Raw genomic sequence first — 14,766 nt, 5'->3', positions numbered from 1 at the left:
GTACCATGTAGAACTTGTGTGTGAAACTGATTGCACTGAAGCCAGTTCTCAGCACAAAAACTGTAAATATTTGGTCACTACCTGTTAAGATACCCTTGTAAGTACTTCTGAAAACAGGGTTAGTAATATAGAGTAGATACATAAGCAGGTTACAGACAAGAATAACAGGTTACAGATAGTTGTAAGCCATGGTCATAAGCAACCTAGTGAAGTCCAACTCTGACAATGGATTAGCCCTTCATTAAACTGTTGAACATTTATTAACCTTTTATAAACTCTTTGTAAAGTGTAACCGAATATGGACCATCGTGAATGAGCTGAAGTGAGGCGGGGGAGTCTGTAGCAGCAGTAAAGTTGCGGCTAGTTTTGAAAAATGTTTTTTGAGCTACCGACCCTGGTGTGGCCCCCCAGTACCCTTGTGAGTAGGGTTGGGCTAGTGGGGTTGGGCCTTTGTCTGTTCCTAGTCCTCATTTTCTGTTTTAAAGTGACCATTTAATTGGCTGCTGTTCGTTGTTTCTTAACTGCTCCAAGCACGGTCAGGGCATTCCCTGCCCGAAAGCTCCTGCAGTGGAAATGCTGGGCTAACTCCTTTCTAATGCTGCTGCTGTTCGGTGGGTCTTTCTGGATTGGCATCTCCAACCTGAATGACGTTTTGGATCAGGGAGGTGCAGAATTTGCACTACAGACCTCACCAGATCAGATACTTTCAGAGTTGTTATGGTCTGTTGGGTCAAGGCTCACACCTGCTCAGGACAGCTTTTTTAAAGCCATTGTATGGGTGGATTTGCTGCTTTAGCTGTACCTGTATTTGATTGTTACAGTTTTTAGAACAGTAAAGCCTTTGAGAAGAGTTGTTTGTGCTCTTTTCAGTGCAGCAGTCTGTGGTCTCTGTGGGCTATATAATTCTTGGTGGAACATAAAATTTAGTAGAAGTTATGGGAGAATGGCAGCTCCTGCTTTATTTATAGACTTTTTAATGCTTCAGTTTTCTATAATAAGACTGTGTTTAAGGCAGGTTATTCACTTTACTGGAATTGTAAAGACATTTCTTATTACCCTGAATCAAAGAGCTGGCATACTCTCTGCAGCTGATTATGGCCAAATTCCATCCTTGGATGCATGCGCATAATTCCTGCTGACAAATCTCATAGCTGAAGGCAGAATTTGCCCCGGAGATGTGGATTCTGGTCTTGCTACACCCCAGTCACTCTGTTGCCTCCAGTGGAATAATAGAAATCCACGTATGGTCTTAGGAATTTAGCAGGAAGAGTCTGGGCTGGAATTTAATTTTGATTGACAAATCATGTCTTACTTTTCAAAAGATAATGATGTCTGTTTGCAGTAGGATGTTCCCTTTTAATGTGCTGCAGGGAGCTGCTAGAATCGCTTTGCTGTATTTCCATGCTAATCAGATTAGTTCATAAAGCATTATACTTCAGAAAGCCTCAACTATTCTAGATGGAACGAATGTGGTCTTTGACGTGCAAAGAGAAAGCTTCCAAAGTACAAAGTTTGAAGTGCCTCTATCAGCAATTTGGTTATTACTTAAATATATTTGGTAGGTTTGGTATCAAAGAGGCTTCTCTTTAATATACTCCAGTGCTTAATTTATAATTTTAAGACAATTTTGAGCAATTTCATTGCTCTCCCTTCCTCTACTTGCTTTTCTGACCTGAAGCAACAAAGCAGTGTCTGTCTATTTGTGGGGAGCGGTTTCAATTAATTAAGTACACTTTTTAATAGGTCCCAAACTCTAAAATCCATGCAATGGATATTTTTCAGAATGGTTGTGATACTTGTTTGAATTTGTTGGTAACACTTAGGTGGGGTCGATTTTAATGCTAAAGATCTGGGTCCTTCTTTTAGACCTTTCTCCAGCAACATGCTAAACCAAACATGTAGCTACCATCTCTTAAGGTAGCAGTTCCCTGTGGCATTTTGTGAGCTGGAACCATGCTAAAGTGTCCCTGCTGAGCGCAACTCCCCTGGGGTAGGGAAGAAAAGAGATCTCATGTCTGTACACATGTGACCAGCCAGAGACAGCTTCGTCTGTTACTTCCTGTCCGAGACACGTCACCTCCTGTACGCGTCTGTACACACGTGACCAGCCAGAGACAGCCTCGTCTGTTACTTCCTCCTTGAAAGGCACCTGACCGAGACACGTCTCTTCCTGTTTACCTCTCTTCCGTAGACATCTCACTCCGTACCCCTGAGCCGTATGCACATTTTCCAGCTATCATGACGACCAGTGGGCAGAGACTTCACATGCCACCCTTTAGTGAGTTACTATGCATCTGTCCGACCAAAGGAATCCCTGTAAAACTGTATGTGCCCCCTGTGCCCTCTGCCAGTTGACACCTAGGGGCTCCCGGGTCCCGCTGTCCTGGCCCCATCTCCACTCTGTAGCCAGGACCATGCTCAGCACTTACAAAACACCTTCATCGAAGGCTCTAAAGATGCTCTCACCTGCCACCTCCTCTCCCACTGGAAGGGACCCAGCAGGGAGAGCTGCAGGAAGGGGGCAGGGAGCAGGCCGAGGCCCTGAGTAGCTGGGAGGGGGAGCTGTCGAGAAGCCTGGCGGTCTCCTAGCCGCTCTGCTCCAAGGACCCATCTTTAAAAAAGGGAAGGAGGAGGATCCGTGGAACTATGGGCCAGTCAGCCTCACCTCAGTCCCTGGAAAAATCATGGAGCAGGTCCTCAAGGAATCAATTCTGAAGCACTTAGAGGAGAGGAAAGTGATCAGGAACTGTCAGCGTGGATTCACCAAGGGCAAGTCATGCCTGACAAACCTAATTGCCTTCTATGATGAGATAACTGGCTCTGTGGATGAGGGGAAAGCAGTGGATGTGTTATTCCTTGACTTTAGGAAAGCTTTTGATATGGTCTCCCACAGTATTCTTGCCAGCAAGTTAAAGAAGTATGGGCTGGATGAATGGACTGTAACGTGGATAGAAAGCTGGCTAGATCATCGGACTCAATGGATAGTGATCAATGGCACCTTGCTAGTTGGCGGCCGGTATCAAGTGGAGTGCCCCAAGGGTTGGTCTCGGGGCCAGTTTTGTTCAATATCTTCATTAATGATCTGGAGGATGGTGTGGATTGCACCCTCAGCAAGAGGGTAGGGATAGGATACAGAAAGACCTAGACAAATTAGAGGATTGGGCCAAAAGAAATCTGATGAGGTTCAACAAGGACAAGTGCAGAGTCCTGCACTTAGGACGGAAGAATCCCATGCACTGCTACAGACTAGGGACCGAATGGCTCGGCAGCAGTTTTGCAGAAAAGGACCTAGGGGTTACAGTGGACGAGAAGCTGGACATGAGTCAACAGTGTGCCCTTGTTGCCAAGAAGGCCAATGGCATTTTGGGCTGTATAAGTAGGGGCATTGCCAGCAGATCGAGGGACGTGATCGTTCCCCTCTATTTGACATTGGTGAGGCCTCATCTGGAGTATTGTGTCCAGTTTTGGGCCCCCACACTACAGGAAAGATGTGGAAAAATTGGAAAGAGTCCAGCAGGGGCAACAAAAATGATTAGGAGGCTGGAGCAAATGATTTATGAGGAGAGGCTGAGGGAACTGGGATGGTTTAGTCTGCAGAAGAGAAGAATGAGGGGGGATTTGATAGCTGCTTTCAACTCCCTGAAAGGGGGTTCCAAAGAGGATGGCTCTAGACTGTTCTCAGTAGTACCAGATGACAGAACAAGGAGTAATGGTTTCGCGTTGCCGTGGGGGAGGTTTAGGTTGGATATTAGGAAAACTTTTTCACTAGGAGGGTGGTGAAGCACTGGAATGGGTTACCTAGGGAGGTGGAGGAATCTCCTTCCTTAGAGGTTTTTAAGGTCAGGCTTGACAAAGCCTTGGCTGGGATGATTTAGTTGGGGTTGGTCCTGCTTTGAGCAGGGGGTTGGACTAGATGACCTCCTGAGGTCCCTTCCAACCCTGATAGTCTGTGATTCTATGACCTTTCAGGGGTGCTGAGTGAGGGCAGATGCGCGACTGTCTCTCTGGAGCAGACACACCGGCAGGGATGCTGCCAGCCGCTGGGAGCATCCCCTTCATCTCTGGAGAACCAGCCCAGGCAAACGGAGGCCAGGCTGGCATCCTTAGTGCTCAAGTCCCTCTTGCTCAAATGTCAGGAGGCCTGCCTCATCTCCCTCCTCATCCCTGGTGCTTCCTGCTGTCTCCTCTGGGTTCCTGGTCAGCATGCCGCCCGTCTCCCTCCGCAAATAAAAAGCGCCCCTCGGAGTGCCCCCCTGCAGTCTGCTCCCTGACGGGGACACGTGGGCAATGTGCCTTTAAGAATAGCAGCTGAGCCGTCGGAGCCCCCTCCCCCCTGTTAATTGTAACATTTTTCTCAGCCATGCTTTTCAGTCACATTCGCAGGCTGAGAGAGGGAGCCGCTCCTGCGCCTGGCTGGGTTTGAATGCGTTGTGCTAGCTGGCAGGCAGACCGGCTGGAGGGGACGAGGATGCTTTCGGCGGGGGCATGAGGACAGGATGGGGAGCTCGGTGGCGAGCCAGCTAGAGGAGAAGCATTTGTGCAAGGAGCCGGAGTCCAGTCAGTTGAAGCTCCAGTGATCCAAGGAAAGACTCGTCCAGTCTCATGTCTGACTCTGCCCGCTGCCCGGGCGCTGACATGTGGGGGTGACACGCCAGGCAGGGCACCCCCGCCCCACTGCATGCAGGGGGCACTGGCGGGATCCGTGAGCACCGCTATTCCCAGCCTCTCGTCGATTGCTCCCTGGTTCCCGCGTATCCTGCCCCGAGGAGACAGCGCTGCCCGTGGTGCGGGGCTGCCTGCCTGGCCAGGCGAGAAGTGGCTGCGATTAACTTGAGGCTTGTGCTACTTTGTGGATAACGCCTGATGCTTCTCCACTCAGGCTCCTCCATCCCGCCCAAGAGGAGTCTAGTGCCACTTGCTGCTCAGTGCCAAAGGGGGAGAGCGGCAGCTGCCAGGGCACAGGCCTCCCAAGGGTTAAGAGACTCTGTCCCTACCCCAAGGGTGTGAGTGAGAATTCGTCTGCAGAGGTGCATGTGCAGCAGTCTCCTCGGCTGCGGCTGCAGTTTGGTGTGTGTGAAAAGCAGCTCTGCTTGCCGAAGATGCTCGCTTGGTGTGTCCGAAGCCCTGTGCATGGCAGCAGAGCCCTGGCCGTGCCAGCTGGGCTCGCTGTCTGAGGGGATTCCAGTCACCTGCCCGCTCCAGCTTCTGAGAAGGTAGGTGCCATTCCCAGGATAAGGGGCAGTGATCTTTGCTCAGTGCAGGCAGCGTCCCCCCGCACAGGTTAACGCACCTCCATAGATGTGGGAGAGGAGAGAGAAGGGTTTGGGGTTGCCGTCTAAACCTGGGAAGGGAGGGCTGGCAGTGTGGGTGGGGGGAGAGAGCCAGCACACCGAACAGCCCACCTGAGTTGCAAGCAAAGTGGTTGCACAAAACGAGAGTAAACTTGCTGGGGTTTCTGCACTGAACCTTTGGGCTGTTCTTCCTTCCTGGGGTGACCTTTGGGAGGGGGCAGGGAGAGCTGTAAAAGGGCAAGGTCGTGCCTGGGGACTAGGAGCAGGGCATGGGGCATGTGCAGGGCCCTTTGCTTTGCTGTCCCAGGCCGTGGCAAGGATGAAGGGGACTGGTGGAGAGAGAAGCACAGAGGCAGGAGCAGTGTTGTTTTTGTGGTGTAAAATGAGATTTTTTTAAAGGGTGGCTTGGCTACTAGTGCTTCATTGGGGCTCAGGGCATTCTTGGCTCCCAGGTGTCAGTTTCTTCTCTCAGAAGAAGATAAACCTCTTTTAGACGGGGCTGCTGGGCACAGGGGCTTTTGTTGTCAGCTGTCTGTTCACCGCTGCTAACTGCTCTCCCACCCAGAACCTGTGGCTGAATTTTTGTTGCATTAACACCCCAGAGAGAGAAGCTGCCACTTTCATCACATTTCCTGAGAGAGACTTTTTAGAAAGATGCTGTCTTGGAAAGTGTCTAATGAAGTCAGTGACAACTGATGCCATTCCTCCTTTCTCACCAGCTGCTGACGCACTTCAGGTTTGCCCAGAGGCACAAGTGAGGGGTTTAGTCTTCAAGGATGCAGCTGAATGGGAAGCCTTCTGGCTGAGTTTTCAAGCAAGTTCTCCCCCAGAAAAGCTGGGCTTTAGGATCTGATAGTGCGGGGAGGCTAGTTCCTATGACTGACCCATGTGCCCATGTTAATTAGCCTGAGAACACGCAGACACAGACCCTGCCGAGGAAAATTGGTCATGCATGTACAGGACGCAATATCTGGGTTTTAAGCATGGATTGGAAACGGAAGTAGGCAGTGTACGATTATGTACTCCAAGCACACAGGGAGAATTCTGCAGGTTGCTGGCACTGCAGTTATCTTATGATAAGCAAAAGCAACAGTGTCATTGGTGAGTAATATTTTCAGCATGTTTAATGTGGCAGAGTAAGTGTTTTTCATAACAGCGCCCTTAAGGAACACGAGCAGAAGTCTGACCTTCACAGCAATCTTTTTATGTGCTTTTGTGTAGTTAGGCTTCCAGACAGGAATGACTTCTTGCTTTAAACAGTTTGGTCAGATCGCGTCTTCCTTCCTGAACTTCCCCAGCATCAGTGCGCAGTGCTCGAGTAAGTACTTGTGTACCTGCTTGGGAGGGCTAGGAAGAGCTCGTTAGTGACTGTAGGAGCAATTCTGCCCCAGCAAACGTAGGGAAGTAATATGGTTCTTTTGTGTGGGAGTGGAAGAAGATGTAGGGAGCTCACACAGAGGGCATGCACCCCAGAACTCTGCTCTGTAAGGTCTCTCTGCTCTTTGTAGCACAGGGTGAGGGGAGTTTTAGGGTCTGGAGTGGAGGATCAGGAGTCGGACAGGTAGATCGGCTGCTGTGTGAACCTGTCAGCCACTAGAGGAGTGATGCAGAGGCTGTGAGCAATGCTGCAGTGATGGCTATGAAGCAGCAACTCTGCTGGTTTGTGGCTTAGGAGAGAAGATGCCCAGTTACTCAAACAACGTGCTTGGGATGGGATTTGTCCCATAGCCAGCATGTAGTTATCTGACATTCTGCAGAAAAGGACCTAGGAGTTACAGTGGATGAGAAGCTGGATATGAGTCAATAGTGTGCCCTTGTTGCCAAGAAGGCCAATGGCATTTTGGGATGTATAAGTAGGGGCATAGCGAGCAGATCGAGGGATGTGATCGTTCCCCTCTATTCGACATTGGTGAGGCCTCATCTGGAGTACTGTGTCCAGTTTTGGGCCCCACACTACAAGAAGGATGTGGAAAAACTGGAAAACGTCCAGCAGAGGGCAACAAACATTATTAGGGGGCTGGGGCACATGATTTATGAGGAGAGGCTGAGGGAACTGGGATTGTTTAGTCTGCTGAAGAGAAGAATGAGGGGGGATTTGATAGCTGCTTTCCACTACCTGAAAGGGGGTTCCAAAGAGGATGGATCTAGACTGTTCTCAATGGTAGCAGATGACAGAACGAGGAGTAATGGTCTCAAGTTACAGTGGGGGAGGTTTAGGTTGGATATTAGGAAAAAAATTTTCACTAGGAGGATGGTGAAACACTGGAATGTGTTACCTAGGGAGGTGGTGGAATCTCCTTCCTTAGATATTTTTAAAGTCAGGCTTGACAAATCCCTGGCTGGGATGATTTAGTTGGGATTGGTCCTGCTTTGAGCAGGGGGTTGGACTAGATGACTCCTGAGGTCCCTTCCAACCCTGATATTCTATGATTCTATGATGACATAGGGCCTGATTCTCCTCTCATTGATGCTGGTGTAAGTCAGGAGTAACTATACTGATGGCACTATACATACCAGAGTTACAGGAATGTAAAACAGGTGTAAATGAGACCAGAAGCTAGACCGGTCTCTAAAACATCATGAGCATTAAATAATCAAATTACCATTGTAATTGGATGCAGACAACACTGGAAAGATTATATGGTAGTCGTCACATTTACTGCTTATTACATGTAGACAGAATGGCAATTAGTGCTGGCTGAATTCTGCAAAATGTTCCTCACAAACATTCGTTTGAAATTCTAAACAAATTTGGTTCAACTGGCAGCTCTTCTGTGTTACTCTATGCCAGTATTTACTGCTGAGAATGTTTGTCAAAACAGCCAGTTTTTAAGCACATGTTGGAGAATTCTCACAAGCAATGAATTTTCCAGTGTGGATATTTGCACTGCAATCCTGATTCTATGTGCTATGCTCATCCAATCAGGGAACAGAAACTAGCTGCATGATCTAGAGCCATCATATCTAAAAGAGGTTGCTTTTTGAATGCCAAGTTCTTGCACCAAACTTCTCATGAGTGGTCTATAGACCAAGAATTATCTGCAGAAATCACTTGGCAAATCATTTATTGAATAATGACTAAATCACGATCTGTTAAACAGATAATTAACAAATGCCAAAAGATTAATTTAATCTGTCAAAAAATTGCTATGGAATATTCCCCTAGTTCCCATGGTGAAATAAGCAGAAGATAATAATTATGTGATTGTAGTGTTTCAAAGGCAGCTGAATTCTGATTTGAATGCTTCTGCTACATCAGCCACAGGTGACCCAGAGGTCTGTTGTCCAGAAGCTGCTGAACCAAAGATAAAATATACCTTTCTGGTGATAGGTGAGAGGTCTTTGAATGAGTGTAATAGTGCAATTGAAATATACCCGGCTTTGTGCAGTTTGTAAAATGCGCACACACTAGGAGATAGAGTCAGACTCCTCTTAGTGATAGGGGATTTGTGTATATTATGCAAGGTGTTCTCATTTTACTGCATTCAGAGGATGATTGGAGATACCATTCTTGTTATACAAAAAATGGAATCTGACGTTAGAGGTGAATTCAAAGAGCAATTTCCACTTAATATATATATATATAGCGGCAAATAGGAAGAAAGCTGCTTAAAGATTACTGTAATGATGACTCGTTATAGGGCTCTCATCAGGTTGAAAAGCAATAAAAGTCAAAATGAAGTGGTAGGATTTAGTCAGATGGAAAATATATCGAAAAGCTCCTGCCTTAGAGACACTCTACTTACACCGCAGCAAAACCAAACCATTGGGAGGCACAAGAGCATCATCAGGTGGCTCTTAACCTCCAAGATACGATGGCAGCTGCTGTCTGTCATTTCTTCTTCCAGAAGGTTATTACCCTGCTTTGTTAGTAATTCTTAGCTTAAAGAAAACAATCAATCGATCCCAACAGATATGTCTCCTCTTTCAGCAGCAAATACTGTGTCATGTTCCTTTCCCCCTGCGTGCTGCCAGTTTTATTACCAATTTTAATTAAATGCTGTGCTTTCCCAAAGTCCGATTATTTTGAACTATCATTCCAAACACACAGCTGATGCCAGCTGTATAACTGGGAGTCATTAACTGGTCATGGACCCGTAGCTTTGCTGTAAAGTTGCAGCGGCATAAGTCCACATATCAGGCTACCTTTCTTCAGATGACATGGATTGTAATTGGTTTACTGTTGCTTAATGAAGGATGAATAGAAATGATGTGGTTCTCAGCTGTTGGGTCCCATGTTCTGTCCCCAGGTCAACACACACTAGACAAATGACATTGTCTTTCATGTCCATTAAGTACAATCTTCTCTTTGCAAATATTCTCTCAAATCTACAGTTTCTGCACAGAGGGTAAAGGGGAAATGTAGCAGAGAGAAGCTGTTGTGCATTGACATCGCCATTTATTTGTTATTCATGCAGTGTGAACGGAATGGATTTAGAATGTAGTTTATTTTATCTTCTAAAATGTTTCCACTTGAGGGCTACGGTCTGAGATTTCAGGCTGCGTAACGGGCATTTCACTTCCTTGTCTAGCCTGGTATCAAATGAACATTCCATTAGCGCTTGACTCTCTCGGGGAATATCACAGGTGTTACAGGATGGGGGAACCCAGTTCCTGCGGGCCAATTTGTTACAGCTCTTAGGTGGCTGAAGCCTCAGCTGGTGTCCCACCTCCATCAGTGCTGTCCTGAAAACCTGACTGCCTGTTCCATGGCAGTGACATCTGCAAGTACGGCCCTTTTGATTGTAGATCTAATTACATGGTATTGAAGGGCAGAAGGTGCTTTGCAGCTAAGGCTGTTCATTAGGCCATGACCCTGCAACAAGCTGAGTGCTTCCTGGGTGGGACTGGGAATTCAGGGGACTCAGCATCTTGCAGGATCAGGCCCTTCGAGTTACACACTCTGTCAGATCTTGAATGACATCGTTAATTGATAGCATAAAATATAGCATTGCAGTCTGCGATGCCTGTTCCCACCCTACCATCAAACGGCAGGCATGCTTCCAATTTCGGATCCTGGTATTGTCGTAACTATTGTACACAATTACATGAATAAACATCATAAATATGAACATTCTTTGTCGAAAGTTAGTAAAATTTTCCTGGCTTCCAATTCTTTTATGCTGAAATGGAGGTAGGTACCCCCTGCCAGCATGGAGATGAAGTTGAATACATACAATATTTGCTTTAGTGGCATTCACAGATCTCCCAGTCTCATCCTGCTTTTTGTTCTGTATCTACTTGCTCATGTGGAAAACGCAAATTTTCTAAAGGAAGATACAGTAATAAAATCTGTGTTTCATGTAACAAGCTATCTCCTTTACCATTCCACCTACTAGGGACTCTGCTGGCAGTCTTCACTCAAAGTTCTCATTGAATTCAGAGATTATTTCGTTATTTTTGCACATGGGAGGGCTTCAGCATTTGGCCAGTGATGTCCCTCTTTGTCTTTCTGCAGCAGGAATAGCACAGAATTTTGTTAACGTGCCATAAGTTCTAAACAGGCATTTATCTTCATGACTTTATAATAGTTACCGGTTGCTAAAGAGTTACAAAAAGTTACATAAAATGCTGAGTTAGAAGTTAGAGTTATTTGGATAATTAATATACAGCAGTTGTCCTTAAAAGTCATCATTTGCCAACAGTTAACATGCAACTGTTATCCAAGGTACCATAGTTTTGTTAATTCTAATGGGACCAGTGGAGGTCTCATTCATAAACTGCAGCTCTGTAGTTCCAATTCTGTTTCAGTATGAATCCTGTTTGGAAGAAGCTTTAATTTGTTGGTTTTTATGGTACCCAGTATGGCAGTAAAAGCACAGTCGAGTCCTGGAACACACACAGGAACATCTGTACCAAAGAGGACTCTGCCCGTAATGATCTGCCTTTGTTATTTTTTATCCATAACCTTCCAGACTTTTCTAAGAGTGGGTTCAAATGTAAACGCTAAAGTGAATCCATATATCTGGATAAGTGTCAGGAGTACAATAAATATTGTGATGACGTTATTCAGAGATTTTAAAGATGGACGGGACGGTTATGATCATCTAGTCTGACCTCCTGCCTACCATGGTCTGAGAACTTCACCCATGTGATTCTTGCACATCTCTTAGGAAAACATCCAATCTTGATGTAAAGACTCCAAACGACTGTGACTCTACTCCCTCCCTAAGGAAGTTGTTTCAGGGTTTAATTTTCCACGCAGTTTAAAAAAAAGGATTTATTTTTCAATTTGCATTTGTCTAGCTTCAGCCTTCAGTTGTTGGCTCTTGTTCTGCCTTTGTCTGCTAGATTAAAGTGCTCTCTGCTCTCAGAAACCTCCAGATGAAGTACTTATAGACAGGTTTCAGAGTAACAGCCGTGTTAGTCTGTATTCGCAAAAAGAAAAGGAGGACTTGTGGCACCTTAGAGACTAACCCATTTATTTGAGCATGAGCTTTCGTGAGCTACAGCTCACTCACGAAAGCTCATGCTCAAATAAATTCGTTAATCTCTAAGGTGCCACAAGTACTCCTTTTCTTTTTACTTATAGACTGTAATCAAGTATCTCTTTGTGTAACTAAATAGACTGAGCTCCTTTTATTTTTTATCTCACAGTAAGACATATTTTCCATAAAAACATAAGAACGGCCATACTGGGTCAGACCAAAGGTCCATCTAGCCCAGTATCCTATCAACAGTGGCCAGTGCCAGGTGCCCCAGAGGGAATGAACAGAACAGATAATCATCAAGTGATCCACTCCCTGTGGCTCATTCCCAGCTTCTGGCTTCCAGACCTTGAATCATTCTTGCAGTGCTTTTGTGGGCCCTCTCTGGTTTTTCAACTTCCTTTTTGAAGTGTGGACATCAAAACTGAAATCAGTATCCCCAGTAATGGTCTCACTAATGCCGTATACTGAAGTTATATCGCTTCACTGTTCTCGTGCAATATTTCATCCGTTTGTATGTCCAAGGATAGCGTTTGCTGTCTTAGCGACAGCAGCGCTGTGGGTGCTCATGTTCGGCTGCTTATCTGCAATGACCACATAGTCCTTTTCAAAGTCACGGCTTTCCAGGATATGGTTGCCCCATGCTGTAAGTATGGCCTGCATTCGCTGTTCCCAGATACATGACCTTGCATTTGGCTTGGTTAAATGCATGTTGTTGGATTGTGCTTAGCTTACCAAGTGGTTCCGATCATTCTGTATCAATGAACCTATCCTTGCCTATATTACCACCTTGACCAATAGCGTTGGGCTGAGAACTCATCCCCGTGAACCCCATCCAGTGATGATTCCTCATGAACAATTACCTTGTACTGTCTATCAGTTAGTTCCTGAACCATTTGATGGGCACCATAGTGATTGTGCCTAGTGCTAATTTTTAATCTGTACGTTGTGCAGTTGTAAGAGAGGTGCACTGTGTGAACACAGCTGTCTTTGTCAACCAGTCGTGTAATGGTTTTGAAGAATCATGTCAGGATCATCTGATGGTGACTCATTTCCATAAAATCATGCAGGCTGATAGTTAATTATTTTATCACCCTTTAATTCCTTGACTGAGTCCTCAGTCAGCTGTTCCACAATTTTGCCTGGGATTAATGTAAAGCTCCCTGGACTATAATTACCTAGGTCATCCTGCTTGTCCTTTGTCGGGATTGGTATGACGTTGGCTTTCTTCCAGTCCTGCTTTCAACAGCAGAGTCTTCAATGGTAAGCACTGTGTGTGTGTATAACACATCGATCCCTCTTCCTATCTATCATGCAGGCTCACACACAACTCCCTCCCCTTCCACGCAGCCTGTCATGAGATCCAGCACCTGAAGCATCCTTCTTCATGGAGGGCTGATCCCCATGTGTATTCCACTGTGGCTATGCATGCACAGCCAATGCTCGGCGTCGGAGAATTCTTGCAAGCAGTCCACTGGTCTGCACCTTCGCTCTGTCTGTGCCTCCATATGAGGAGAAATAAGGGTGAAACAGCCCAACCCCTCTCCAGTTCTTTGGCTAAGGTCAAAACCTCCAGTGTCCGGAGCTTGGTCTTCCTTTTTCTCCCCACACGGCCACCTCCACCCCCAGGTACCCTGTTCCGGGTACTGGACTATGCCCAGGACTCCAGGCTTCAAAATCTGTGCTTCTTGCCCATGCTCCTCCTCTGTCAGCAACGACCATCAGCCTAGCCTGTACTGCCTGGGGGAAGGTGCCACTTGTTTCCCAATCGTACCCATGTGGGGCAGGAACTTTGCCTTAAGAGGCACCTAATGGAGAAGGTCATGAGGCCACAGTTGGACCCAGGCCAAGGGACCGCCGGTACACATGGGCCTCACTCGGAAAGGAGCATGTCTCCTGCTGTGAGGTCTGACTTAGGGACATGGGACTGTACTCCCACAGATCCCACACTGGAGTCTTGTCGAGAGGGCAGGGAGCTTTGTCATCAACATGAGAGCAAACGCTCCTCTAAGTCCACTTCAAAGAAGATGGATCAACCCTGCCTAAGTCGTGAAAGTCTTTCTGCTCAGCCCATGGGAATTAAAACATCCTAAGTCTTGGGGTCATGACAAGAAAGCCCACAGATCCAGGGCACCGTCGGTACCAGACCATGTTCCGGTGGCAATGGTGCCTCAGGTAACAACTAAACCTAAACTCTGGGAACCGATAGCATCACCAAGAGGCAACCATTGAGAGCCTCAGCCACTGATGGACCTGCCTCTGCCTCGCCCGACTGTGGCACAAACAGCTCCGGCTCCGGCTCCGTCAGTTCCGGTGGACAGGATCCCTCGCACTTCAGGGAGAGCAGTCCCTTACGCTCAGCCTGATGGCAGCTTTTGCTCTCCTGGATCCCCTATCTCCATTGCCATCCGGTCCTTGCCTCACAGGGGAGGATGGGTGGTTTTCTCTGCTTCTCTGCTGCAACCTGGGCTTGCTTGTCAATGAGTTCTAGGGTCACTTGCGGGGCAGCCCCAGCTCTGTTCAAACACTGCAGGAGCCACATTATCTTTCCCAAATGAGCCCTCAAGCCTCCACTGCCACAGCATGGAGGGGAAGAGCCATGTGCGGGGTTTTCCCTTGCTGCCTGAGCCTGGCAATGGGAATCCTGTGGGCTCACCCCCCATCCCAGGCCTCGCCAAGGGCAGCTCTTACCCTCCTCTGTACTGCTGTGTCTTGAGTGCATGAATCTTCCTAATGGATTTCCCGGTATTGATGGAAGAGCACCTGGTGCTGTGCTGTCCTGGCGCCTGACTGAGACCAGCATCAGACTTCCCTATGAGTCATTCTTCTAGTGTATTTGCCCATGACCAGGGCGAGAGAGGACGTGTTCCAGGCTCACATGAAATTAAAAAAGGGAGATCCCAGGTCAGTGAGGGCTGCTGCGATCTGTGTGACGAAATCCTGGTCCTACAGATCCCATGCACTCTGGAAGCCGTGTTTCTCAGTGCTGACAGTCAAAAGTCCTCGTACTGCTAGCTGCCTCAACCACAAGTAGAAAACTACATCAC

The 14,766-nt window shown here is 47.1% G+C and overlaps 1 protein-coding gene across 4 annotated transcripts in view; it reads left to right on the top strand.

Moving 5' to 3' along the window:
- The first annotated feature begins 4,398 nt into the window (after positions 1-4,398).
- HTR2C (5-hydroxytryptamine receptor 2C) overlaps positions 4,399-14,766 on the top strand; it is a 435,377-nt gene continuing 425,009 nt past the window's right edge. For all 4 annotated transcript variants that reach the window (XM_037908975.2, XM_043522556.1, XM_043522552.1 and 1 more), the window contains exon 1: positions 4,399-5,213. The gene's annotated coding sequence lies outside the window, so the exon portion shown is untranslated. The remainder of the gene's footprint in view (positions 5,214-14,766) is intronic.

Source organism: Chelonia mydas, chromosome 9 (assembly GCF_015237465.2).
Source record: "Chelonia mydas isolate rCheMyd1 chromosome 9, rCheMyd1.pri.v2, whole genome shotgun sequence".
In the NCBI taxonomy this organism is placed as follows: domain Eukaryota; kingdom Metazoa; phylum Chordata; order Testudines; family Cheloniidae; genus Chelonia; species Chelonia mydas.
The sequence above is the reverse complement of the archived record's forward strand: the minus strand, read 5'-3'. Positions and strand labels throughout refer to the sequence as shown.